Genomic DNA, 26,838 nt, shown 5'->3' on the forward strand with positions numbered 1-26,838 from the left:
GGCTAGATAAATAATAAATGTTATTGCATCCCAAAATTGTGCATTTTCAAAATGAATTTGAAAACAAAGTACTACCGTTTTATATATAAAAAACATATATTGAAATTGTCATTTTGATTAATAGAAATGAACTATCAAATGTTTCAGATTTAAATTAAATGGATTCACGGTGCACAATGTCAAGGTGTTTTCTGATCAAACTTCAACATAACAATAAAAAAAATGTATACTTCTAAACAAAATGTCCCATAAAACGAACATATTACAGACTAAACGGTTTTTATTTAAGAATATTCTTTAGACATATACTCAGAATCGGATTGTCAGAATGCCAACGAAATATTTCTGTGAATTGTGAAGTGGCAAAGTTGATTATGCATCTGTTTTTTTATTATTTATTCTCCATCCTCTTTATCTCTGTTAACAATGTAATTTGATTACTGAAAATGTAAAGGTGGACGAACTAAGTGTATGCGAAAGAATCAAGTTGAATTGGGCTAAATGCGCGAGCACAATTCCTCTTGTGTTATGTACGTGAGCTCATAAAATATATGCTATTTATACAGATAAAAAAAAGAAATATTGAATAAAAAGCCTACACAATATGCAAGCTAACAATGTGCAATGAGCAATGGAAATAAATGTAATTTGATAACAATCGACCACATTAATTCGATCGTTGAAATGGATTGCAACATGACATGGAAACACAATGGCACGAAATAAAAACCAGGAGAAAATTATAAAATGCACTCAGAGAAAATTTATTTTCAAATGAGCGATAGTGATGACGATGACGTTGTAGTTTCAAATATCATTTTGCACTGGATTTTTCGAATGGTGTTTGACAGACATTACACAAGCATTGCCGGATGTATACGGTGGTCGGAGGTCGGAGGACGTATGAGATGAGATATAATAATACACAACCAAATGCACATACATACAATATTTTCGAAAATAGAAAATGGTGCTAAATCGGAGCTCATTGCTTAATTGGACTGGACTGGTTCATATAAACATCAAAATGCATTTACAGGCTATGACCATCTTCCATTTATGAACAACAATGATAGCGAGAGTCTCGCTGCGAGACAGCAAAAACAAAAATAAATTTTATATATTATATGAATGAGATAAAAGTGTTGTGTTTTAACTTCAAGGCAAATGAGATATAGTGCATCACAAACAGCAGACAACAGTTTTCCGTAACAAAAAGCCTCCGGAAACTTTACCTGGTTCAAATCAGGAATAAATTCGAAATTGAGCATTTCACATAGCGGAAATTAATTTATATAGTTAGCTTCGAAATGATATTGGGCTGGCAAAAAAGTCTTTTCCGATTCTCGTCACATATGTGTTTGAATCCATATATCTGGTATTGAACTATTCAAAGGGGAAATATTTTAAGGGTCATTTGGATGTGCACATCTTTAACGACATTTAAATAAAGAGAATTCAAAAGTTATATTTAAAAATAAATTCATAGGCAATTTCGATATTTGCTCAATTTTCACTTTAATTATGTCTTTCGTTACTGGAATTCATACTAAAATTTGAGTCACTCATGTTATGAGTATGCTCTATGAGAAGCCATACCAGCCATACTGAGATATATTTATAATGCCGCTTTTAAAAGCAGTATAGTATTGCTAAAGAGCTGACCATCCTCCATTGCTTTGAACCATTTGGAAACCAATGTTTCTTTCAAAAACAGCCCGATTTGATTTTAAGGTAAAAATATTGGACAGTTCCCAAAGTCGAAGTTTTTAAAGTTAAAAACAAGCTTTGACATACAAGCAACATCTGAAAGATCTAACGAAAATTCAGAGAGCTAGACTCGCATGTTTTAATACATAGTCCTGTAGAAATAATTCTGAAAATATTTGGCTCAGTTTTCTGGTCAGTAATCCAAGAACTACGCTGAACTTACATAATGGCACCTCGACTAATTGTTCGTAGAATATTTTACCGTTATTAATGGAAATCAGGGCTTTCAGATTTGAAATCAAATGATTTGCAAAATCAACAAATCATGGCAAAAATCATGATTTGAAATACACAATTCAAAACAATTAAATCATTTGATTTTATTTGGATGGACGTGTATATTTTAAATCACATCAAATGATTTGATTTATTTGAATAGTGTACATCAAATCAAACGATTTCAATTTTTATATTTATTTGATAAACAAATCAAATCAATCAGAATATACTTTAAAACATTTTTTCCATGTACAATTCATTTTGGTCACACTTTACAGTCTTTTAGAATTAATAATTTTTCGATGATGGAAATAGATTCTCAATGTAACTGAGTCAAATGTTTGCTTATTTTTCACGATTTTGCCGATTTACATTTTGTATTTTCATTAATAATTACGAATGAACAATCCGAACATTTCATTTTCTACGAACGAACAAACGGTGTTCGTGGACCGCCATGACTCATAACAAATATCCATTCGATTTTTCGAAAATGAAACCTTTCATATTTCTATTCATTCAAAAACTTCACTAGTGCGGTCAATTATGTCGACGTGAATCACTTTTCTTTTTATTTAAAAAATATGCTTTGATAACGCTTAGATTCCAGTATAAAATGCTTCAGGAAACGGTACATCTTAGTTGCGTTCAAGTGTTATCAATAAACATAAGTTGATACATTTTTTTTCTCATCTTTTTGTGCATACAAATTACATTTGAAGTGTGTTCACATTTTTGTTTTACACAAAACACAAGCGCTGTTGTTAGTTGGTAGTTGAATTAATTCGATTTCAACTATTAAAAACGCCCGAGAATATGCAATATTTTATGTATAAAATCTGGTACGACTAAAAAGCTCAACACGTTTTTCTTCTTCGCAAAATAAAACAATAAAATCTATAAATTATTATATAGAAACCGAATATCCACGATCATTGTGAGAATGCTATTCGATATTGCACAATATCCATTATGTTTGTGGTCCATCGAATGAAAACAAATATTATATTGTTTGTTTCACTCACCATGTTACTAATTGTTGTATATAAGATACGCTTATACTTTTCTTTCGTTTGAATATCATATTTCGTTTGTAATGTAGCAAAATCTTAAGATTTCAGTCAAAATATTGATATGGATTCTTCAATAAAAGCGCTTGGCTAGAAACCATAATTTTTTTCGTAACTATTGTACTTCAATTAAATGGCGATTGCGAACGAAAAATTCTCTAGAACTTGATAAATGAAGAGATAATATTACACATTTAACTAATAGAGACAAGTTCAGACAGAACAAATACATAAAAAAAATGAAATTCGTTATTTTAACTCCATTCTTGGATGTAGTTGATTTCAAAAAAAAAAACTTTCTGCAAAAGTATCCTTATATTATCATTTTTGGAGTTGGAAAGTTTTGTTGAGAGCTGTTAATTTTTCGGTTGGTATGTCAATTTTTTTAGAGTTGGTAAAACACGCGTTCCTTTATTCTAGCCTAACTTCAAGCCTTATCGCATATCACTGAGCATCATTTTGTGTGTTCGCTTCAATTATTCTCGTACCGAAAAGGAAGCGAACAACGAAATACCAGTGCAATGTAAATCGAAACGCATTTGTAATCAAAAATTCAAAATGAAGGTGTCACATTGTTGTTTAAACGAATATGCTAAAAACAATCAACAAACTATTCCAATAGCTTAATAACAAAAGCTTTCATTTTCCACACTGTATGCGTCAAATTAAAATGACGACACTTTTCCGATGGAAGGGCGACAAATATCCTGAGAAACTATCGTTTAATTAATTTTATTCAAGCATTTCCCGCTGTTTATGTTAATCAAACAGGTGCGAATGTGATTGGCAATTGGAAATTTATCGAAAACAAAACAACATGTTTGATAATATCAAATGAATATAGAATGTAATTGATTTTCAACAAACTGAAAAGAGTATCGTTTTTAGTTGTATGATCAAATGATCCAATCGAAATCAAATGAAAATTTTAACCCATTAAATCAAGTCAGCTGCAAGCAAATTAAATTTTTGTTGTGAATTTGTATTTTTTTTTTTAATTTTCTGTCGATGACACAATCCTGATATGCCCCCTATATCTTTGGCTCATCGTTTCGATTCGATTCGATTTGGTGACGGTGTGATAAGAATAATTCCCTTGGGTTAAATGAACACGCGACAAGAGTTGGGTTTAGCTTTGAAGTCAAGTCAAAAACAAACAGATGTGTGTGTGTGTGTGCATGTGTGATCCGCCCCGTTTTTTTCATATCAATTGAAATTTAGCTTCTGATAATTTGTTGGATAAAAAATGTGTGACTAAATTTGGAAAATTTGTAGATCGAAAAAGTAACTGAAATTTTATGTAAATATGTAATATAAATTAATAGCAAAAAAAGGGACTCCAATACGTATGAGACGTCTATACACACATATAGACATGGAAATCTCTATGTGTTTTTTATTCAGCAGCTTATTTACATATTCATTTAATAATTGAATTTAAAAGTGTTCGGCAAGCGCAATTTGAATTTGGTGTGACTGTGTTTGATGTATAAAAGGTTAAAATCGGTAATTGAATTGATTGGTACGAAATCAGAGCGGCTGCAAATAAACTCATAATGGAATGGAGCACGAAAATGAATCCATCACTACTATCATATAAATAGAAGCTCTATTAATAGAGAGCTAATGATTTAATTAGTCGCATCTGGTGGCGATTGAAAACATTCTTGCACTATAGATCAGCCAGACCGTCACACATCGGATAATAAATCGGACTTTTACGCTTCAAATGCTCACGTCACAAAAACACAATATTTGTTTCGCATGAACTTTGTTCGCATGTTTTCAATTGAAACTGGTCACAAGTTCGATTTAAATGATTATCAATGGTCCCAAGAGTGATTTGAAATGACCTCTTATCAAAACACTTAACTCGTCCAAAAGCATTTATTTAAAAGTAAAACATTTCACTGTGGATGATATCGTTGTTGTTTAATAATGATGTCGTCATATGACGATTACCATGATGAAAAAGATGACAAACGTGTGTTCGACGTCTATCGTAAATGATCGAAATTCAGTTTGGGTGTACTTGAATCTATGCCGAAGATGGCCGTGTTTCCATTGATTCAATACATTTATCGGGTTGGAAAGGAAGGTATTGTGGACAACCTGGCCGCTCTCGAAAATGGCATTTTTAATTACAACATTCTCTGTGAGAGAATATGCATGTGTCTATTGATGCGTCACACTATAGAACAATGCCCCAATCTCATCACAATTGGCCGATGTACCACATCCATAATATACGAATGTTTGTTTGTTCATTGACAGGAGATAGTCCAACTTAAAGAGCGTTTATTTACGACGGGTTTTGTGTGCGCGCGCGCGTTTGTGTGTGTGTGTTTTTGTCATTTATTAACATTTATCACAAAATTAAAGAGATGTTAATTGGGGGGTCAATAATATCAGTGGGCGTAGCGACGGCAATTCATATACTCTGCACTGTATACACTCAATCACATATAGTCTTTCTCTCTTTATCTATCATTCACTTCTTTTACATTTTTCTCGTTTGTTTAGGACATTTGATTTGATGTTTTTTCATACGATTTCCCTTTCTGAGAATGAATTAACGACAACTAATAATAAAAAACTTCGATAAATTATATCATTTTAACCTTTTTGTCAGTACTTTTGGAATGAATATTATCATACTTTTAGCGAACTTTCGATCCTCGTCATCCCCATCGATTTAAAAGTTTAAACGAGCTGAACTGGGAGTGAATCGTTATAAAAAAAAACAAATGTAATTGCTTATATATTTGAAATATAAATCAAGTGAACCCTTTCAATTTGTTGATGATTCAATTTTCGAAAATGAAAAGAATAATAATATATGAAGATTTTGATCTTTTTTTAACTATAAATTATGCCATAAAATAGAAAGCTTCCAAGTTAGTTAATTATAATTAAATCGAATTGATTTCTGTGAATAATCATTTTGTCAACATACATTCCAGTATTTCCGAACATTTTGCGATTTATTTCTCATTAAATTTTCATGTGAACATCTTATTCAATAACAATATTGGTTTCGTTACAGCTATTCTATGGATTATTTCAAATAATTTTTTACTTTTGAACATTCTTGAAAACCTGATTCAATTTCTTCAATAGAATTTACCTTCATTATTATGGGATTTATCCATTCATTCTTGTGTTTTTAAACTTTTTTGAATAATATGTATATCCCTTATAATTAAATTGTGGTTTTAACAATAAAGATTTCCGAATTTTGATCTTAGAATGAAGAAAAATATCAAACCATAAAGAAATTTACAAAAGTTATTACAAAAGTGATCTGTCATTTGAAAGTTTTTTTCAAAAATAATAATAATAAATTTGTTCGGGCAACCCTGTAATAATTCGTAAGTCCAAACGAAAAAAAAAATCACTGATCCGTTTTTCAAACATATGAATCCTGAGCTGCAGGATTAAAATCCGAGATTGTATGATACTTCTTTGTGAACAGTCGTAGTGAATTCACGTTGATATGCACATATCCATTCGAAAGGGAAAAATCATTTGTATACACGCGCAAACACAATCTCGAATGGAAGTGAATGTATTTAATGTGATAGAATCTTTATTCCGCCAAACTATTACCATACCGCATCGCAATGATAATGAATTTTCATAAAATCGAAACGGAAGCGAATTGCATTTTCAATGCATAACCACAATGAATATGAAAAATTCGGTGCGATAAACATTTTTTATTTTATTTTCGGTGTGGATGGAAAGTATGATTCTCTCCAATACACAATCAATGCTCGGTTTTGCCGTTGATTTTCCATTTAAAACAAACGGTTCAATCGCGTTGTAGTTCACTTGTATTGATGTTGCGTAAGCGTACAAATGTGGTAAATTGTCGTACGACTGTCGGAGTGTGTGCATGTATTTATTTGTGTGTGTATGCATGTTCGGATCTGATGTGCTTTTGCATGCGGGCAGACACCAAACCATTCGCCGTCTTGGCATCGTTCAAATAGTGCGGCAACATTGAATTCAGTCCAGTCTGTGCTTAACAGTTTTCCAGTAAACATCGAGCTCTGTGCACAGTCGTAAGTCATACAAATAAATAATTACAACACTTAAACTGAGCCACATACTGAAAATGTCCTGCAAACATATTTTGACAAAGTATTAAGAGAAGTTTTCTTTATATTTTTTTTTATCAAAGTTGTACTTTAAATCAATTTTTTGGGCTTATAATATTTTTATTAAATTTTTTTTTCAAAGTGTTGTCATTAAAAAAATTCTTAAAAAACATTATGGTTAAAATAAAGCGAAATAAGTCCATTGAATTAAGAAATTTGTGTATGTTATATACCATAAAAAATTCGTCCAAGAAACGCACAGTTTATCACAATAGAAAATTAATTAAAATATCGAAATGATTGGAGTCGATCAATCAGTTTGTTTACGAAGCGGCTTGCATGTCAGCTACAAAATTCTACATTGCAGTTCACATTGCTGGAAAAATTAAAAGAGTAGAATGTATCACCATGAGCATGAAGTGGGTGGCAAACTGATGAGAGGAAATGACAAGAATGCGGGACCCAATTTGACGACAATGTCTTGAAACCATTGTCTTGAAAGCCGAAAATATTATGAGAAATTGGTCAAAACAACAGGGGTTAACCAATGGAAAATGCATCATAGCATGTGATCAGATGCAGAGAATGAAGGGCAACCGTGCACCAGTGCGATAGCGATTGCATTGTTTGATTTTATGCAAGCAGTAACATTCAACAAACACATAAAACAAAATGATGCTAACATTTATTTTTGCCTCTAATGGTGTCAAAAAAGCATTACCGAGAATCCAGAGCAATTCGTGCACCTTGCAATTTTTACATTCTACCAAGCATCCCCTTAACCAAGGTAAATTTCACCATTTCTTTGTCATGATGTTTTTTGTTCGTTCGTTCGTTTTTTTTTGTTTATTTATTGTTCGCTTTCGTGTTCTCGGTGTAAAAGATTGTACATTTCAAAAGTCATTTGGTATATAACATAATTTTGTTGTGAAGTATGCGCTTTTTTCGAGTGCAATTTTACCTAAAATATATACATATTATTCATACATGTTGAATCACCAAGCAGCATAATGCTTCATGATTGATAGTACATTTAATGTCGTAGCGTTTGGGTTCCATTTCAATGTGGAATTTGAAGATTTTTTTTTTTGAATAACGAAAAAAATGTATTACGTTTTTTTTTCTTCGTACAAACAAAAAGAAAATGATCAATGTTGATTTTTACGTATGGATGCGTGAGCATTATTGAAATCAAACAAGTGTAACTTGTGTGAGAAGCCATTCAATTGCAATGCCGAATGATCGATTGGGTATGATAGGTTGAAGCGTGAATGGATCAAATGAATGTTGAGTTTTATTTATTGAAATTTAGTTAAACTTAATTCTTGGGACATGTGGAAAGCGCCACTTTCATTATTTTAAATCAATTAAATTTTTCATGTTTTTTTGCTTTTATTACTGTTGTCGAACCCGCATTTATTCAGTTATGCGGGTTTTCATTTAATAAATCATTAAAATATAAACAGTTTGTTTGCTCACTCTTTTTAACAACGTTTGTTCATTATTCGAAGCAATGACAAATACCCATGAACGTATTTCTTTTGTAAATATAAAGAAATGAATAAAATAACAACCACATTGAACAATAATAAAGCAATTAAATTATTTGTTAAGCGTAAGACTGTAATGAATTCCGTCTAATTCTGCGAATGAATCGAATTGAATAATGCATAGTTTTGGATCCTGTTTTGATTCATGTATATATTTATTCCAGTGTTATTGTTATAGTTTTGTTTGCGTTCTTTTTCTCTGAATATTTTCAACTGTTGGAAGCAAAAGTTAAACGAAATTTGAATTGAATTTGATAAAACAACCGCAATGAATATTTAAATTATTAAAAGCGAATTTTGATGATACCACTCGCGTGTCTTCGATCCAGAACATTCAACGAAATTCAAATGAAACTTAAAAATAAATAAAATTATAACTTGATAACCAATATTATTTGTGGATGAAAAAAAATTATTCATATAAAATTCTTTCATGCATCTCTAGCATTTTTTGTGATTAACAAAAATATTGTCCGTACATTGATTTTTAAACCATTTCGACATTTCGAAATTTAATTATTATGCAAAATCGATGTTCTTAATATGACATTTTTATTCGGAATATGCATGAATATGTTTTCTATCAATGAAAGTTCAAATTATTGATTCGGTCGCTTTTGGCTGTATTTATACCATATTTATATCAATAAATAGAAATATTATCTGTTCGACTTTTTTTTAAACAAAAACTGATCTAGTAGAAATATATATGTTAAAGATTTTTTTCGCACAATCAAAACCAACATTTGAATATGAGAATGATTGTTGATAAATCACATGTATGCTTGAAAAATACCGTGCACGACAACCGAAAGACCTTTTTACAAGACTCTATGGATGCTTCGTAGACTTTATCTTTGCGCTCAATTTCGTCAATTACAATCTGAGACACGAATCATGTGCGCTAAGATCTCGACACCCCGGACGAAAAAGTGGAAAATACCAAAAAAAAAGAGAGCATATCCATAAGCGAATAATCCAAACGAATATGCACACATACACACATATACCACTCCATGTCATGCCGAAAAGTGATGAAATTCGATTACGAATCGAAAAAAAGAGCATGCACAAAAATCAAATACAAATTAAATTATTTATTAATTTTCCATTTGATTGGGCCACCATCTAAATGTCAATTCTTTACGAATATTAGACATTCGGCACTATATCAATAGCAGAACCATACAATCAGAGTGTATGAACAGGCGAAAAATTGCGCTCACGCACACCCTCTCGCTTCCATATAAATATCCGGAGGAGTGGATATATTTTGAGGGAGCGACGGAGTGATGGAATAGCAAATCAAATGATTGAAGGAAATTCAACTGTAAATTGATGTTTGAAAGTTAAAAAAGAATCGAATTGGGCATTGAATTTGATTTAATAATATAGACAGTCATGTGTTTTTGTAGGATTTATGTATGCGTGTGTTTGCTATGCAGTTTCTGTTGTAAAATGCATTCATCCAAGCGTCGAATTTAAATTTTTCGGTGTCGTTTTTTTACTTATGCCATCTGCGAATATGTGTAAAAGTGTTTAGTTAATATGTTTTCGATCAAAATGCCAATATGCTTGACATTTTATTTATCGTCAAACCTGGACAATCATTTGGTCAATTATCTCCTTATTTTTAATTAACAACGGTGCTTGCAGAAAAGAGGTGAATGTGCTCTACAATCAAAATCAAAAATCAAATCAGTCAAATTGGCAAACGAATATTCCGCATTCACCGTTACGCACACAAACGTACAGAAGATTTACTTTCAATAAGTATGTGATTTTCAAGCTTATAATTATAATGGAAAAATAACATCATAATGATGTTCAATTAAAAATGTCTAGATGCTTTCAATTGCTGCGGAATAATTCCGAAAATAGACCAGAAAAATAATAAATTATATGAATTTTTTGCGCATTTTTCATTCGAATCATAAATGATGATGATGATGATGATGATGAAAAGGATACGGACTACGCAGCTAGTTTTTTTCCATCCATTTTTGGATAATTTATTGTTGCCTTGGTCTAATATTAACAATTAATCTGCTTCTTCAGCAAAGCTATTTTCACGATTTCTCTTCGTTCGTTGTATTACATGCATACATCACATAATCAACGTTTACAACGAAAAACCATCTTTTCTGCGTCAAAGAAAAATTCAACAGAAATGCCACTAATAATTGGCAGAATACAAATGAAGGACGTTGAACATACAAACATGTGAAAAGCATACAACAGTAAAAGTAAGTAGATTACGTGCCAAAGAGTGCGAAACCGTAAGTTTGAATAAGAAAAATTAAAAATCATTTGGAGAACGTACTCAAGATGAATACTTCAGCGTTCATATGGAAATCATGCAGCATTGTGTGCATTTATGACGGCGTCAGCAGTACCAAACTCCTCTGACATATCACATATTTGAATTACATCGCTGCCATACATACACACTTTTTATCCACTGTCTTGTTCTAAGTCAGCTTTTTTCGTTCCGTGCTTTTTTTAGTGTTGCTTTCAAAGGCCAGTACATCTATTCGTACACATACACTGGTGAACGCAACAAACGCAAATTAGCTAGCTTCTGCAACTTGAATTATGATATGTCATTTTTAATTATACCCATCACATATGTGTGCATGTAGAGGAAAGGTGCAAACGAATCGGTTGTTTTGATTCGGTGCACATTTGATATGGGACAGAATTTTCTAATCATGTTCATATTCATATGAAAGTAACAAATTTTCGATACAAAAACAATTTTAAATCAGAGCAACATTTAACCATTAAGATTTTAACCCGGCTACTGGGAATTTAATTGAGAAATCCTCAATAAGAATACAAAGTTCAAGTGAATTTAGCCTGGAAACCATCGGAATTTATTTTAACAAAATTACTTACACTGAACTTAACTGGCACTGGTGGTACACTGTGGTGTTGGCAGTTGGTGTTGTGTGTTGGAAATTTTTAGTTTTGTGGTGTTTGAATATGCCATATCATTCAACTTTTGTTCAAAATGCCATCAAACAAACCGAAATTGCTAAATGTACAGGATCTGCAAGCTTCAAGACAATTATAAAGTTTGCAGTTCTTTTTCTTCCTCTTCTTTTTTTTTGAATAATTCATTGTGTCATTGCATATATATATGCATATGTGCGCGTGACTGTAGCAGAAACGGTGAAAATTGGTGAGAGCAAAGGAAATGGTGCAATTGGTTGTTATGTGTCAGAAGTGAAAATCTGCAGTCACTTTGAATTGCATTGGAATGACAATGATACAAGAATGGCTCAACCTTGTGGCATATAGTTTTTGTTGAACTCGTCGCCTCATGTGCCCTTCGCTCATTTTCGCGCAAAGCGAACTGGTAATAGAATGCAAAAGACAACAGGCAATGGCACACATCGAAAGCAACGAGTTGAGATGAGTTCTATATGCACCACACACACAAACACAGCAAATCGTATAAATAATTGAAGACGCCGTACAAATATTTTGAAAATTGTTACTAATGATTCATTGTTTGAAACTGCCAACTGTTTGTTAAGCGCAGTTTTGGTGTGTTATAACAACAACAACAGCAGCAGCATGAGAAGATGCAATGATGTTGATATAAGCGCGTGTTTGTGTGTGTGTGTGCACCATAAGTCTCCATATGTATGTGAATATTAAATGTAAGAAATGCCAAACAGACAATTATGTAAAAAATTCAGGAGATGAACACGGAAAGCATTATCTTAATGAGAATCTGGTAAACTGAGTATTCAAGTTTGCTAGACTCATACCAAATACATATGAAAAAATAAAAGCGAAAGAGCACACACGAATTGCTCCTCTCCCAAACGACAAAATAAAGTTAGCTCAAAAATTGTTCCACTCATTAACATCATGTTTTCGGAGAATTTTATGTAATATGCATGCGATAATATGTTAGATTTGTAATTTGTTCTCGTCTGTTCACACAAACACAAGCATATCGAGTGATCAGGAAAGGGATAGAAGACGATAAAAACTCTCTCGCACACCCAAATATCGAAAAGATCAAACTCAATTAGGCAATTATCAAACGGCACACTATATCACCAAAAAAAACATATGCAAACATCTGTTCAGGATTGCTTACAATCGTCATCGATTGAAATTTATCTGTGAAATTCGGAACACTTGTTCACTGAATATTCACATTTTCGTGCACCTCGCTTTTTACATTGATAAATCGCATCAGCAATTAGATCAGAAAAGCTAAATAATTAAAAGTCTGTCTTACCAAATGAAAATAGAGCTTTTTTCGACGTGAGAGACAATGCACTATCAATCTAAACGAATTGGATATATGGCTCTGCAAATTTGAAATGGTTTTTACTCAAACTGCAATTTCGATGGCGAAAAAAGTCGGCATTTTGTCGGCAATATGTTCATTGCATGATAAACTAGCGATTTGAACGTAAGCATGTTCATATCTAAATAATACACGAATGTGCAGTGTTTCAAATGTAATATGTTCGGTGTCAAATTTAATCCTTTAACGCGTTAATGAATATTTAGCATGAATTGCAGTAGTCATAACCGTTATTATGAAAGTCATAAGCAATAATCACAGTTGCAAACAGATGAAACAGTCAAATGTGAGAGAGAGAGAGAGCGAGAGAAAGAGAGAAGCTGATTAGAAGAAAACGCCCCCAAAATTCCGTTGTTTTGTCAATTTCAAAGCGATTCAATAGTTTCGTCGTCGACATAAGTGTTGCACAGCGATTTTATCTAAATGTTGTAAACTATGCGCTACATATAGTTTTATGAACAATGCATTGATAGCTCATCGCATAACAGGCATGGTGTAAACGAAATTCTTATGTGAATTATATTTTATAATTCGCGCTAGTGAACAAATGCCGTCTATTATTATTATCACTACAACGCCACACATTTTACGATAAATACGAAGCAATTAAAACTTTAATACCTGAAACATTTTTGCTCATCCGTGTACAACAGCATAAGCTACGATCATCATCACTTTGCTATAACTTTTGCCAAAGAACTAAATCAACATCGTTTTGGACAGTGAACTGCAGAACAAATGCATACACGTTCGAATGAACATTTTGTATCCGTCTTTTTCAACTTGTCTATTTATAATTCTAATAAATTCATCAAAAATTTTAAGGTAAATATTATAATTTTTTTGAAATTTCACAAGCCAGTTTTGAAGTATTCAAAGTCTATGTTTATCTTTTTATTCTTGTGAATTTTCAATGGATTCGCCTTCAAATGTGAAAAATCTTTATTTTGGCTAGCGGATATTCAAAATGACATTGAATGGAGACTTTAAGACGAAAAATGTCAAAGACAAAACAAAATGCGAATTCCTTGAAAAGAAAAATGGTTCGATTGTGTGATAAAGTTCCATTACGTAGTAATGAATGAATTAATTATCATTAATTGTTACAGTTGTCGTTGATGAATTGATATTTGAATTCATTAAATGTGGTGAATTTTATTTGGTAGTAAATGGCTTCGTTTGGATGATGCTTTACAAAGTCAATTTGAGCCCTAATTGGGAACTATTTGCACGGAATCAAAGTAGGTCATAAAATATGTAGAAGATGAGATGTATACAAAAGATTGATATCAAATCCTAATCAATCTATAAATACTTTAGACACACACAAATACATACACGCATGCACGCACACTTACATACACACTTGCCATGCTGTGTTGAATGGCAGCTAGCCGGAAAAAATCAACGGATGTGTATTTTGATATTAAATACGTGCATTTGTGGCGTTCCAAATATTTCGACATTAAACAATGTCCAAAACGTAATGGCAAAGTCAAAATTGAATTTTCGTGCTCCATCATACAGATTATTATGTACAGACGACGACGATGGCGATGACGATGATGATATCGTATGTGTTGTTCGATCCCAACAAAACAAAAGTCGCCAGCAACAAATTGAATGTGATGACAATGGCAAAAGAATTTCGAAGGAGGCAAGAGTGGCATATGTGTGACACAAAACTCGCAAGTAATTTTAATGAAAGCGTGAGCAACGCATAAGAGAAATTTCAATCAAATTTCTTTCGAACATTAATCGTTCATTTGACGTTGTTGTTCGGAGCGAATGTGTCTGTTTGCATGCTATAAATACTTTATATTGTGATTTTTTTTTCTTTCGATTTGCTCCTAAGTAATGGAAAACAGCGATAGAAAGAAAGAGAAATGATCGTAGTAGTTCAAATAAATTGTGACAAGACACATGAGTATTCTATGCAAACTGACGCTTAGAAGTGTAATTTCATCTCATTCGGTTGTCGCATGTACACTCACACTCATATTCGCTTCCCTTTTATTCGATTACGTTTTATTATTTATAACAATATTAATATAAAGCGAATTGTTCGTAGCCGAAATGCTGGCACAGTGTAAGACAAACTAGAAAACACTTTATCTTGACAAATAATTCGTACAGTAAAATATGACAAGTCGTAATGATACGGCAACACCAGTGTGACATTGGTGTGAGTTCATTTGAGAATAGAGACGGTTGTCTTTTTTTCTCTGTGTCTCTATTTATTTGATTGGTTGGTATTTTCTGTGCATATTTAAATATCTCAGTCAAAGTATGTGACTGATTCGTCAAGTAACAAGTCGATATTCGTTCATATCTAGTCGTATTTTATACATGGTGGCATTTTTTTGCATTCAGCATTCCTTTTCATTTAAATAATATTACCGAGAATGCGCCAGTAGCGTAAGATCGGTGCTGAAGCATGTAACCAAAACCAGTAAATGCACTTTAGATTTCTTTCATCAATTAAGTAAATTAATGTACGTACTGAACATATTATCGGGCCAAACACGCACACACAATAGTGTATGTGTGGAACCATTTGAACGTAACGTTTATTGCAACACAAAATATCAGCATTAATAATACCGAATATTGCCTATCTTTCTGTACTCTTTTTTCTTCTCTTTTCCCAAACGATGTAGCGCCTCATCGCTTTCCTTTTTATTATTTAAATTGCTCATTTAATAAAATTTTCGTTTAATTGCAATTAAATATTCCCCATAATATATATGTATATACAAACTCTTTGTATAATTTCAGCGATCTATTACATGTACCTTCTTGATTTCATTTTGGCCGTACACAACACTCAAACAATTCGAGAAAATTCAATCAGAGATCAAAATGTAAATTTGACTGATGAATAATAATTTGTTAATATATCAAAGAAGATTTTTCGATCGGAGGCCACTTCGTAAATGTACTACGGAAATTAATAGAACGAAAAAAAAAACAGAAATTCATTGAAATTGAAGGCGGAGAAATAATATCAACAAAGATTGAATTTACTGATTTGGTTACGTTCAAATACAATCTAATCATATGCTCAATAGAAATACAAGTGATGTACTGAACGTTCAACTTCAATTAATTTCACAATTCATTTCCATATCGCCATCAAAATTGATGTAATTTATGTCGGAGAACATAAATTGTAATGTATTTTAGCAGAATTTCGAATGAACGAAGGGAGCGAAGGTGTTCCAGCTAATGTGTATGTGTCATATTTTAAAAATGTTATTTTTAAGTGCAAACATCGATTTCTACTATCCCATTCCATATTGTTGTCACTGACCGTATGCATGAAACCAGAACAAAATGATGGAGAGAAAAAAAAAACATTTCGAACAATTTGTAGTCTATTCCATTCGTCATTCAGTTTTTTAATTTTTTTTTTGTTATGCTTTAATGGATTGCACTTTAATTCTGCTATCGTATAACTTTTGATTCGTAAATAATTGCAGTTTTACAATCGTATCTTATACCCGTACTCCCAACTGGATTCCATTATCATTTTAGCTTCGCTAGGATTGTATATGGTCGATGTCGACATTTTTTTTCATTCCTCCTGATTGAAACAAAACATAAACATAATGTTAATAGTCGACCATAAAATGTTCCATTTCATGTGCTGTTGCTGTTGTTATTGTTATTTTAGTGATGGCACAGTCAAAATGTTCTTATTCATTGTCTGTCATCAATATTCCCGTCGTCACAACATTGTACGCACTCTCTTTCTCTCTCAGCAAAATTGATGGTGATAAAAAATGAACGAAATCATCGCAAATAAAAGCCAGAAAATCAAAAATACTTGGGCCATTTTCGATTGGGCAAACATTCAAATACGGGCAACATTAACGATGATGTTTTGTCGATAATCGAATAAAAGACTGCTCATTAACCTCCATTAAGAATTTCCTGCCCATTATTACTCGCCATTTTTCACATCAAAAAGACATGCTGCACCATTTTGGACATGCCAAGAAAATAAAAGGGACACACAAACATCGAGACACGGTGGTTAATATGGTTGCCAATGCGTCATTTTTCATTCAGACGCACCCATATACGCTTCGATAATTCGATACCATTTTTGAAAAACTATTGCTTCTGACACTTTTAGAGTGATCTCTGTACAAAAACTAATTTCCAGCGTCTTTTTTTAAAAATACTTGAAATCAGTATGTCGAATGCACATTGATAAAATTGTGTGAAATATTTTATTTCTCATTGAAACGGTTCCTTTCATTTTATACGGTCGACGTGAATTCGACGTATTTTCTTCTGTCAATTACACAGTGTGTGAATGAAATAATTGTGTGTTCGCATTCAATGAACTACTGCAATATAATAACTCTCATCTCGATGAAAATCAATGTGATCATGTCATTTCACCAAAGCATTCTTTTTCGATTCATTTATTTTCAAATAATGGAAGAACATACATTGCACATTCCGAACTAGAATGCGATTGATAATCAATGCAGGCTTTTTTAAACCGAAATCATTTGATAGATTCCTCAAAAAAATTTCTCTATCGTCTTCACATTTTCCGTAAAATTTCATGTGAGAACATTTTATTTGGTTTGCATGACTTTTGTGGACTTGTTTTACTGTAATATAGACATCATGGTGGGTGCCAAAATTCAATCCACCCTGATCCAACCAGATAATATATTCAACCATATCTTTTTAGGTTTACATATAAAAATTCACATTGATGAACAATAGTTTGCACTGCTGACAGTGAATCAAATTTCAATGTGGTTTAACTAATTTGAAAGAAGTTTGTTGAGTATGCGTCTTCGTATTGAATGAATTCTTGTCTGGAAATGTTAAGTATTTACGGCAATGGAAAAGCCAACAAAAGCCAGTCACACATTTAGACCAACACTAGCCGAAGTTCGGGGGGGATTCCATTTGTTTTTGTTGACATTTGGCTTTCGAAGCATTACAAGTGTGATATTTAAGTTTCACATTTCCAACCAAAAAAAAGTGAATTGCCGAAAACTACAGCCAGAGAAAGAAAATTGTAATTGAAAACGATGAACAAAATAAGGGGACTGACAAATCGGTGGCTCTTTTGTTCTGCAGCATGGCTAGAGCGTACAGCTGCAATTGAATTTGGTATATTAAATAATTTAATTATGTTTCATTGCCCACTAGTTTATATCCTTTCTTTGGTTTCATTCGATAAGTTCGATGACCGCTAAATGATCATATTTTCACTACCGCCACAGCGTTATATTTGCTTTCATTCTTGATATCGAATCGTCTCCTTTAATTGCATGCGTCGATAATTACCATCGATTCATAAGCACGAATTGCGCAGCACCGGTGAATCGATAAAGAACATAAAATCAAGGCGGCAGTCAACGGAACTGAGACTTATCAGAAAAGAAATGAAAAATCTCCAGACGCAAAATCATTTTCCATTTCGATGATTTTATAATTTGTTCGTGCTTTTTTTGTGTTAATACTGTTACTATACTAGTTTTTACGTCTTCGATCACAAACTGATTTTCATACAGCTCATCTCAGTTTCGTTTTATTGCAAATACGTTCAAAATGCAGAGTATGCGAATGGCAATCCTATTCAAGGTTTAGATTCAAATTTATGCTCGTAATAAAGTGTGCAGTGCACAAAATTTGGGTTGCAAAATCCAAAAAGTTTTCATCGTTTTTAAATTGAAATTTAGCGGCGACGTCAGTCAAAAAAAATGACACATTTTCGACTTGACATAAATGCAGTCGATTATATCAAATATAGATGTAAGAAAATCATATATCGTGGACCATAAATCGTGAAAGAAGTACCAACGGCGCGATGCAAGTACAATGAATAAGATCATGGCATGAATGACGATGGCACTGAAAATGTACTCAACGAATTTTTCAACGGTAAAACTATAAATATTTCTATAATATCCGTTTGTGCAAAAGATTTTGCGAAATGAAAAATAAAGTTTTGCTCCTCATATGATCCTGTCGCCGCTACTTTTACGAGATGCGCCGCCAAAATCGAAAGATGAAACGTTAAAGTTTCAAATATGTGACGGCAAATGCCTGACGAAAGATAACAATGAGTACACTGAATGGCATTTCTTCGTCGTATTTTTTCTTCTTCTCTTCTCGCTTTATTTTTTGTCACATCAAATTATTATTAAAGGGGCAAAAAAGCTGGCAAATTCCAGTTACAAGTATATGAGCACTGACTTGTGTATGTGTATCAAGTCCAAGGAAGTACGATGAACATTTGAAAATGGGCTGTCGTACAAAGTAACTGTTGACATAAGTGTTGCAATCAATGAACCCTAGAAGATAGTGACAAAGACTAGAAAACTAGAGGGCTAAAGACCGAGCGAGGAAGAGAGAGAGAGAGAGACGATTTTGAGACTGTATGTGTATTGTGAATTCCGTGCTTGAGCAAAGTGATAGAGCGCCGGCAATTTCCGGATGTTATGTAAATACCTTCACGAGCGCTACACGCGCGCACCCAGCTTAGCATTGCAATGGAACTTAAACGTATTGAATGCAAGAGAAGGAAAGAGAAAAAACACAAGATGAAATGCATAAAAATCAATAAGAAATAGATTATGGAAATGGTTTTTTTCCCTTTTTGTTCCTTGCCACCCACACTTGACGTGTGTGCTTCAACATTTCGTTATGAATATATATAGGTATATATACGACCTCTTGACAACTATACAAACACGCGATATGATTATATTAAATCGGCTGTAGAATACATAGAGAAAAGGTGCTTGGTGCCTAGTCAGGCGAGATAGTTATTAGTCCAAATTTTGGATTGTATACACAACTCAAAAAGAAAAAGAAGAGAAAAAAGAATGATAACTGAAGAGACTGGAACCGAATCAAAATGTTGGTTTGAGAAATTTCAAATGTGGGATTGAAACACGCCATTCAAATTCACAACCAACGCATACATTTAGCGATCACAAAACGCAATTTCTATTGTTGACTCGAGGGAATGACGAAATGTCTAATAGTGTGTGTGTATGCTAAGGATGTCATTGCTTTTCTATCGCTAACAAGTCACGGTGTGCATGATTATCAACAGTAAAAACATGTATGGAAATCTTTATTTAATCGGACCGTTCGGATTTTTTTTTGTTATAAATCAATACAACATCAGAGTGCGAAAAGAATAACTGCCCATTCTAATGATATATTCATTAAGACACACTTGACTCTTCACCACATAACACCACAAATAATGCTAATAATAGAACAAATAAAATTGAAGCTAAAAATATTCCAGCCATATAAAGATTTATGTATGTGCATTGTACTGTTTACCGATGCAAAAAGCATTATTGATCGAAAACAATAGTGTGAAGCGTACACTGTCAGTCCTTGAATCATTCACATCGTTGGTAGCGTCGATGTGATGAAATGATGAATGGAAAAATCCACTACAACGACAACATCAGGACAGTAATGGCAATTTTACACAATGGGATGACGTCAGTTTATTGAAAACTCTTAATCAAAACTGAAGTGGCGAGCACGTATGGTCGAGTACAGCTAAAGCAATGCCACATAAATGAATGGAAGAGAGTGAAAAAGAGGAAAGGTGTGTGTTTGTGTGTGTATGAAAGAGAGAGAGAGAGAACGAGTGGATGAGTGAAAGAGCCTTTACTTTTTTACCTACATCCGACTGGTTTGATGTCTTCTCGACAAAATCATCGAGACTGGTGAAATGGGCTTCACATTTACACTACCACCATCGAGAGGATCAGTAAAGGCTTAGTGTCACAATCAGAATATTTCAAAGCAGCTTCATATACATAAACACACAATATTGTTGTCACTACCAATACGTGAACTATTATTATTTCAATGAATTTTTTTTTATCATAATCGCATCGAATGTGAAACAAAATGAGTTGAACTCCTATTTATGTTGGCTATTTGTTTATATAGGATTTCAATTAGTTGAAAATTTTAATGATTCAAACCGAGTCGGAGCCAGCGTCCAATGATTGCAAATGCATTTTGAAATGGACTTATAATGGGCCCGTTTCGAGTACATTTTTACGCCAAATAATATCGATCTTTTTGAATCGGTCACTGCCAAGTTGTTCTCACTGATTCTACTAACGTTGTCTTCTTTAATTTGCCGAAATGACGGAACGGCCCCGTTAAAAATCATGGATAATACTTTTTTATACTACGCAAAGCCCATTTTGCGTTGAAATGAATTTATCGAGAGCAACGCCTTAAAAATGAAAAAAAAAAAAGTGTGAGTGCTAGTGCAAGTAATTAATTTAGATTAATTAGTGCATTGTCTCATTTCGTTAGCCGAAAATTGTATTAAAGTATTCTTAATTTTCTGTTAATTTGTTTTTCATTTAGCAAAGCATATCACTTAGCTCAGTATACATCGTATACTCTCGTGTTTGCTCAAATAAGAGCAATAATAAGTAGATAGAGAGAGAGAGAGAGAATGAGAGAGATAGCGTTATATTCATTTAATGTTTCTCAAGTTTCAAGCTATTTCAACATCGTTTGGCTTTTCGTCTATTCACCATCATATTTTTACTCTTCACATTGGTTTGCCATTTGCAATATGCGCATATTATGCGTTTTCCTAAATTTCGCGTCAGTTTAAATTACATGAAAAATGTTGTTACTTTCATTTCTTATTCTCGCCGAATTGTGTGTGTGTGTGTGTGTGGAAAAAGAGCATCAACTGCATTCCCCACTCGCACGGTTTTTCTCTGTCGCTTCAGTTGGTTGGTTCGTTGGTTAACTGGCTGGTTGATTTTATCTCTTTAACTCATTCTGTTTTTCTGGTTATCGGGCGTAAAGCTTCCTCGTTTCCATTATTAAAATTTATGTATGTAACCGTTCTTATGATTATGTATGTTCTGGATAAATCATTATTTTCATTTTATAGACAACAGTTATGACGTTTCGAGTGCACAGCATTTTGGTGTAATCTGCAAAGGACATGTAACTCAATATTTTCTATCTACTTTCTTCAATGACTAATTAATAGAGCAATGAAAGCACTTCATGAACATCATTTTAATTTCTTTTTAACCATGTTTACACCGGCTGCTCTCTCTCTCTCTCTCTCTCTCTGGAATGTCGAAATATAATAAAAACAATTGAGCGAAATATATTCATTGTTTCTCATCTCTCAAAAGATTTGGCCTTACCACTTCTACCTCTCATGTATCTCAAATGGTTGACTTAAATCCACTTTTACCGGATTTTTTTCGCCTTTTGACTTGTTTTATTTTGAATACTAAACCAAAATGTAAATCACGTTCACTTCACATTGATTTACGCGGTATTTATTTAAGATTTGGATTGAAATTTAATTCATTCATTTACATTTTAATATATTCATAATGATTTTTTTTTCTACTTCGAAAAGAAAACATGCATAAAAATATGCTTGAATCTCTCGACACAATATGTCGGATGATACCAAATTTTATGCTATTAAGCAAAGTAAGTGTAGATGTTTTTCTATCGAATTAGTGCAAATTTTGCGCATAAAATATTTTAATTGTTTTTTACTTTTAAATCCACATTCACTTATTGAATCAAAAAGACCAATGAATATTTTTCAAAATGTATTTTCCATATTTAAAATTCATATGAATGATATATATACATTTCTTATTCAATACACGGTGATCGGAATTGAATCAATGAATCGAATTAAGTTGATACTATAAAAGATGATACCATTTTTTTCAACGGTCGATTAACTTCAGTTTTGGTGGCATCAGCCATTCTGAACGGCATAAATGCCAAATAGTAGTATCGAATCGTATAAATTGAGCCATAGTTCAAACAATTGCGGTTCAATATATGTGTCATAAAATTTATTCTCTTCTACAGTTGTTCGTTCCATCTGCGATGGAATATGGTTGTGATCAAAACGTCATCCGAATTAAATATGGAATCGAATTATCCAAATACCAACCAATGGCTCAATTTGGGTGAATTTAACAATCATAATCGTTTCACTGATGCGGTTTGTTGGTCATCATCAAAGCGCAGATGGATGGATTTGTGGACATTGCATTTTGGCATACGTTTAAAGTAAGCAATATCCAATGCTCGATGGCATTGCATTATCGTCATTTGATGGGATTTGTTTTTTTTTTTTGAGTAGCATATTTCCTTTGATCGTTTACCATTTTTGTTGTTTATTTTGTTTTGCGGTTTGTTCGACGTCGTGGCCTTTGTCTGTGTCACGTTTTTCTGCTTCAACAGCAGCAGCAGGATTTGAATAAACTTATTTGTTTTAGCATAAATGCGCACGGCCAGGAAATTGGGAGGATGGGGTAGATGTAGAGTCCAATGTGAAAAATGTGCAAAAACATGTCTTTAATTTCAAAACTCATTTCAGTGGAATTACAATGAAGGGAAGAAGAAAGGTCTTCGTTTTAAACGGTACCATTGGGAGGTTGGCTCGGACATACCCCAAGCAAGTGTTATAGTATATTTGGTTGGCATTCTGAGCTATTGTGCTTAGGCTCGAACATGTTTGATATACTGGAACTAGTATAAATGTTGATTTGATCTTGGTGCATTGTTTGCGGAAAATGACGAAATATCTTTATTATGTGCCTCTGCTATTTGTGGTTTTCGGTGTTGGTTTCAACAGTATTAAACTCTCCCATTTGCTACACATTGCATTCGGCATAGACTGTCCGATTTTAATGTCTTTTCACCAAAATCCGTTTGCGTACTCTGCGGCAAATGATTATATAGCATGCATATGAATTTAAGCTCATCACATATGGTTTCGCGTCATTTCGATTCAAACATGTATGTATTTTTTTGTTCAAATCCCGTTCCATTTCTCTTTTGATAGCCATTTTATATCGTAATAAGGCGATGAAGCATTAACAAACGATCAACAAACTTGCATATGACGCAAAATAAAAAAAGTTGAAACGAGATAATGAATGGCTGCAGAATTAGTTGGCTTTTTAATGTGGTAAAGTCAGTTTTATTCTTCTCCACACTGCGTGAGTTCAATGTAAAAAGTAATTTTTTTCTTTAACGGTTAACAACATTTTGATGAAGTGAAAAATGCTTTTCATTCATTTAAAAAAAAAATCCACAAATGTTTGTATGTGTGTATTGGAAAAAAGTTTAACGTAACACGTTTGCGACTATAAAATGATGCCTCAAATTATCGGTATCTATTCGATATTTTCAATGGATGGGATTATAGAAGAGATTTTCTAGAAATCGACGAATTGCAAGCAATGTACTTAGTTCTCGATTATTACTTTTGTTACATAGTCGAAAAAAGTATAATACAGTCGAATGATGGATTTAATATTAACTGGCGATGCGCTTGGTAATGATAACAAAAAATCCACTAATATCTAAAGTGAACACAACTGTATCTCAAATCATCCTTATGTTAAGGTAGAAATACGAAAAGTGTAATAATAGCAATAATCAAATAGTAAGATAAATTAATGTAAATTGAATCCTTGTTTATTGCCACGTTCTTTTTAAAGAAAATTACATTGACAAAGCTAAGTAATCGAAGTATGCAATTCGCATTGCGTTCGATTCTCTTTTATATTTTGTAATACAACGCTAAGCCATCGAACGATGAGTGAAGAAAAAAAGACATGAAATATCACTTTTCATCAAATGTATGAAGGTGATCATGTCGTTGTCCCTGAGGATATTGTGTGACAACTTACACGATAATAGTTAGTGCAGCAAGCATGGTTTTGGCGTAATGGCATTCGATGGAAATGCTCTTGTAATGTGCAAAATCTGTAGCAATGTCACTGGGATGAGTGGGGTGAAATTTGGTGAGATTGTGAAATGTGATTGCAGATAGATTGAAAAGGAAAATGGTTAATTTATTGCAACCACAAAGGCAACAACCGTTGCCCGGCTGGTAATCGGATACAACATAGTGTTAACTGAACCATACTCATTGCGCAATATCAGAAAATGAAATAGAGAGTGAACGAGAAACTATTTGCCGTTATGGTGTACGGATGATTCTACATCCATTTTATCAGCAAATACGCTGTTGCTATGTGCACAAAAAGTACTTTTTCCAAGTGGAAATTGTAACTCAATACATAAATCCGATCGTAGTTTAGTTGAATTTGTCTTTGGACGGAATTCGATTTGCTGATATTTTGCTGCCGAACTGAAGCTTTTTGCCCGCCCGCCTGATTTTCGATAGTACAAATAAAACGAACGCTTCAGTTTACTATCAATGCATACAGCACACTTGCACATAAACACAACACTCTCAATAATTTAGGTCGAAAGTTTTTCTTTATTTTCATTTCACCGTCGACGCGTCAAACTTTCTTAGTTGATTTTTCCGGGATCGGTACACATGTTTTCGTTGTGTTTCCCCGATTTTTTTTTTTGCATTGCTACGATTCCCGATTCGCTGAATCTACACACATCCCCATGGCTTCAATATTCTTTCTAAATCGCGTTGGAATGCCACGAATTTAATGGCTATTTTTTATCGAATCGCATCTAGTCAAAGAATGTGGTATTTTTCGGGCATTTTATTTGCGTTAGAAAGAATTCTACAGTAGTATTTGGTGCAAATATATTCTTATCGTTTTATTAATGCAGTAATACAATCGAAAAAACTATCATACATGTGAGACTTACCAAAGAAATAAACAGTGAATGCGTTTAACATTGCGCTGTGTGGTTTTTCTTCTTCAAAGAACAAAAAGTTAACCCTTTTTGAGTTTATTTCGATATTTTACATACAAATTCCAGTTTATTCTTGAGGTAATTTGGGACCCTCACCAAAGCCTATGTTTTTATAGAAGCTCTACTTCAAAATACTAGATGGCATTATGCCATCTAAAGATTATTTACATTGTCCCTGGCTTACGTGATGTGGATCATTTCTCTATAATCAGACGTCAAAGGATATTAATTTAATGTATGTTAAAAAAATGACAATAATAGCATCAGAAATAGTATTATTAGAGCAAAAATCTGCAATGTCTTAATATTTTCAATCAGTTATTGCACCGGAGCTGTTTAAATAAATGTGCTTTTGTTGAAGAACTTGCAAGAGAGATGCCTGTGTGTATTATCATGGAAATGTTTAGTCTTGGGAATAACACCAGTTTCTTTCGTATTCTGAAGGTTCTTCATATCGTTTTTGATTTATTGTATTATGTAATATCATTCGGTCGAAAGGTTTATAACGGATAAAATGGAGTAAGAGAATCCTGTTCAAATGTGATCAGTGATTACATTGTGCAGAGTGTATTTACAGAATATGATTTTACTACATTTTTTATACTCTCAAACTGATAATCTCATATTCACGCATTATGTGCTTGACTCTCACATAGCATTGATGAAACAAATATACAATATAGTATTGGTCATTATGCCATTGCCATCAATTCGAATGTATAATTTATTAAATTCAATTGTTACTTTGTTAGTGGTTGCAGTGTTTTTGCTAACAAAATATAATGAAATCGGACGCCTGTTAGTGGTTGATGGTCAGAAATTCGATGTGGACTGATTAACGAATTGTTAGTTATGACACTTGGTGTCCATTCGTCATGTATAACAATGCTGATATTCTCTTCATCGATCAAAATCATCTCGTTATATAACAAGCGTAAGGCCGATTTTCTACTTTTCCGTAAAGAGAGAGGGACGGAGAGAGAGAGAGTAACTATTCCAATGTACAAATACATAGCATTCAATCATTCGACTTTTTATACCACTGTGGTTGCATTAAAACT

General features: G+C 33.0%; 1 protein-coding gene across 3 annotated transcripts in view; it reads left to right on the top strand.

Annotated features, from left to right (window-relative positions):
• LOC116352236 (matrix metalloproteinase-2) overlaps positions 1-26,838 on the top strand; it is a 68,332-nt gene that overhangs the window by 27,325 nt on the left and 14,169 nt on the right. The window contains exon 1 of one of the 3 annotated variants that reach the window (XM_031784664.1): positions 7,046-7,949. The exons of the other annotated variants lie outside the window; for them this stretch is intronic. The gene's annotated coding sequence lies outside the window, so the exon portion shown is untranslated. Of the gene's footprint in view, positions 1-7,045; positions 7,950-26,838 lie in introns of those variants that run through there. 3 annotated transcript variants of the gene reach the window in all.

This window comes from Contarinia nasturtii, unplaced genomic scaffold, assembly GCF_009176525.2.
Source record: "Contarinia nasturtii isolate CC-2019 unplaced genomic scaffold, AAFC_CNas_1.1 Cnas_scaffold_187, whole genome shotgun sequence".
Classification (NCBI taxonomy): Eukaryota; Metazoa; Arthropoda; class Insecta; order Diptera; family Cecidomyiidae; genus Contarinia; species Contarinia nasturtii.